This window comes from Rhipicephalus sanguineus, chromosome 8 (genome assembly GCF_013339695.2).
Source record: "Rhipicephalus sanguineus isolate Rsan-2018 chromosome 8, BIME_Rsan_1.4, whole genome shotgun sequence".
In the NCBI taxonomy this organism is placed as follows: Eukaryota; Metazoa; Arthropoda; class Arachnida; order Ixodida; family Ixodidae; genus Rhipicephalus; species Rhipicephalus sanguineus.
The window spans coordinates 49,872,994-49,877,035 of NC_051183.1; positions in this window are offsets into that span (position 1 = coordinate 49,872,994).

A 4,042-nucleotide genomic window follows, 5' to 3' on the forward strand; every position below is an offset into this window, starting at 1 on the left:
CGGACCTCTAGCATTTTCGCCTCCATCGAAAATGTGGCCGCCGCAGCCACGGGAACGTACAGACAGCGTCAGAAGTTTAGACGCCAAGAGAGCCAAGAAAAAGCTTAATATTCCGGGTGCTTGATTTCTAGCCTGTTCCAAAACACGCCATGAACACGTACTGTGAGATTGGACCGAATACAGTGAGAAATTGTGAGAAGTTGAGTTTTACAGACATAGTGGTCTCTAAACTTTTGACATGGACTGCACGATCACGCTTGTATAAAGGCCGACGTGTTTCCCCACGATCACATGTCGACGACCGGCGAGTCTACTGACCACTGTCATTGCACTGTGAGTGCTACCTCTTGTAAAGCGCACGAATTCACGCAGTAAAAAGTGCAACCTTTACCCGCTTGAGCACTGCGCACGGTAGCGTCACAATCACTTGACAACATCGTATTCATTGAAAAGGCAGCGAAGCAGGATATAAACACAGAGCAGAGGAGTGCAGAAGACAGTGCATCTGTCTTTGCACTTCTCGGTCTTGTGTTCTTTATTTGTGTTCCTTGTATACAAGGCATACATTACGATGGGCCAAATGCGATCATTCGTTGTTGCTAATTCTTAATCGGGCAGTGTTTTGCTAGTATTTTGATAATATTTGTTTATTTGTATTTCCTGTTGCCTGAGCAAAAAATGTGACAGGTACATGGCATTAACTAAATTGTCATTAAGCAAGAAATACAAACTGAGAAGTCACACAATTCTCTCTATCGAGGCAGCTCTGCGTTAATTTTTGAAAGATAATTGCATAAGAAACGTACCGTTAGGGTATAATCGTGATTAAACATTTTTTACATATGATGCCACGAGTGTTCCACATATTATACGTCGAAATACTCCTGATGGAAGGGGCGCCCTTGACAATTTGCATATTGTAGAACATTTTGCGCGTCTCAGGCCATCGCAAGCTCCTGTGATAGGATGGCAATCGTAAGCTTAGATGATATGAATTCAGAGTGAAGTCTAAGTCTAAGAGGTGGCCGCAGTTAACGGAACTGTGCAATGTAAAGTCGAGTTAGGTACATGTTAGGTACAAGGTACATGTGAACAAAAAGCGCGGAATACGAAGCACTGCGATTCGCAAGGCGCGCAATATGCTGCGATCACAAACTGAGGTGGAAAATTCGGCAGATCCCACGCCTTGCGGGAGTCGGGTTCACGCGAAGCAGTCAGTAGTTGTCTATGCTGCATTTCTTGGCTTTGAGTCAAGCTCTATGAGGCGTATCGACGTGTTTTTTGTAAGTGTAGTAGTTGCGTGCACATCGTGGGCTTACCAGGCACGTCGACTACACTAGCGTTTTTAATGAGTAACTTACAGTTTGACGTAACGTCAGCACTCACGATATAGCACAGACGTCAGTATTGTTTAAACGAAGTGCACTTTACGGTGCGATGATGTGAATAGCATACGTAGCTTTCGTTAGCGCATTCCTCCGGGATCGGGCAACGCCTGAATATAGCTTGCTGTATCATAGGGATATAAATGTATCGTTTATTAGACTGCTATAAAAGTGGAGCCAACACTGGAACCGCAATTGACGTTAACCCGACATGACGCCTGTATCAGAGGAGCACATATGTAGCAATTGTTGCTTTGTTATAGAATTAGATAACTAGCACTGCAACCACAATTGATGTTGCATCGATAATACGCCTGCACAGTGTCTTCCAAAGCAGCTTCAAGACCTGGCGTGGCTCTATGGTGGAATACCTGGCTGCCATGCAGAATGCCTAGGTTCGATTCCTGAAGGGCCCTGATTTTCGTTGGTTGCATTCGTCGGGTCAATGCTGCCCACGTCGGTTTCTCTTAACGCCATCGTATTTAAGTGACCAATGTCTGCTCTCGCCGTTCCTGGGTAGATATCACCTGTGGCGCATACCCGGCATACCCCGGCCCGTGGTATACGGGTATGTTGCACACGTGTCTGGCGGAATGGGTTTGATGGCGTACGCGTTAGGATTGTCACGTTATTCATGTCTTGACCAGACAGTCATATTTGTCAGACCCTCCTACCCTGCCATGCCAATTTTGGTCTACACCATGTTAAGGAGGCGATCACGAGAGAACCCAGACGTAGGCGGCGGGATGCATCAGCTGTCGCGGGATCATGTGTTGCACGTTTGCAATGTTTATTTGTCATTGCGTTACATTTACTGCCAGGCAGCGCTAGTAAGATATCGGTAAATTATCTGAAATACCAGTCGAGAGCTTCAGACCGCGTTCTTAATTTTTTCTTCACCTCTTTGTTTAAAGCGAAATCAAGGCAATAATAATTCCAGATTTATACGTCTCTGCGAAACTGACCCATGAAGGAAAAGCGGCGTCGACGCAAATCGTACGAAAAGTCACATGACGACCAATGCGCCTCGTAGATCGAGGCAATGGAGCTGCGCGTTCACCTCATGAACGCGCAGCTACTTTCAAACAGCCACAGGGTTTGGCTTTCGCCATCGAGTCCTAGCAGGCGAAGGCAAACGGGTCCCTGTAAGTTCGATAGAAATAGGTGCTTTTCATGAGTTCTTCGAGACTTCACATCGTTATATATCCCGAAATCTACAAATGTTGACCACTGTATTTTCTTGATATGTATTATTTGTGCAGGTATAAGTTTTTTACGCGATGCTGTCTCGGTGAGGTGGGAAGCCGCTCTGCGCAGCTCCAAGCTCGCCGACCAACTCTGGGCAGTCCAGCAGGCCCGTGAAGCGGCGGAGAGGCAAGGCCTTGACGTCCCGACCTGGGAGACCTGAGCCCGGGCCCTTAATCTGCCGGACAAACAACAAAGTTCTTCCATCCACCCATTGGCGACCAAAACACGTAGCTTTTAATAGGACTTATTCTTCGGCATGCTGTGCGATGAATACTATTGCAATACCTTGTAAGTTGGTGTTCAATTATGTAAGGATACTGCAACGGTATACTAACAGTGAATGGTTAACTGCTAAAGATGTGATGTAAAAACTTACGTCCGTATTTAATCAAACTATAGCTTTTAAATAAGCAATGTAAAAACTTACGTTCGTATTTAATCAAACTAGCTTTTAAATAAGGAATGTAAAAACTTACGTCCGTATACTTCATCGAACTGTAGCTTTTAAATGAGCAATCATTGGATAAGAACAGTGGCGAGGAAAATCGTCGATGGCTGAATCCTTGTACATGGGTCCGTTTAATTTTATATGCGATAAATAGATAATATTTAAAAGCTGGTGAAATCTGCACATACGCAAAAGTAAAAAAATGTGTGCATCGCTGCATCTCACCGGTATTCTGGCAAAGTATTTATAACAATGCAGTTAGCATCAAGAACTACTTTCGCTATCTATAAAGCATGACTTGCTGCTGCAAAATATGTATACAAAAGTACATTAACTTTTATGGAAATGTCTGTTCAATCCCATTTTAGAAAATGCCAAAAAACTGCTCGTTCGGCACAGTGCTTGCAAAAATGTCTCAAAGAATGAGGACGCCTGGTCGCGATTAACAACGTTGCGCCCGTGAATACAGCAAAGGAGTAGCACGGATGAAATATGAGGTAATAAAGCTGCTCTTTTTGTTCATTTTCTGTGATGTTTTTTAAAGAAAATTAGCGGTGGGGCAGCTGCTCCTTTGTTTCAATACAGACGGATGTGCTGCTTGGGAGGACACCACGCATGACAGAAGTTGCCGTCAGTCTAAGCACCAATGCTAGGCAGCGTCGAAGAAAAATTTATCTTAGATACTCGCTTCGATAGTCTATGGGCATCTTGTACCTGCGTCGTGATACATCTTGGAAGACATGTGTCTGTAGTTCCGACGAAAGAATTATTTTTTGGTGCCTCTTAAGATACAGGATACATCGATCGAATCATCAACATGCGGAACAATAAACAATGCTTGAACTCCGCTTTTCAAACTTATACTGCTGCAACTAAACTACCTGAATAAATTTAGAAGCAGCCAGATTTTTTATCTTTCCGCCAGACCATTCCAGCGAGGGCAGGTGATGAGTTCTGCGCG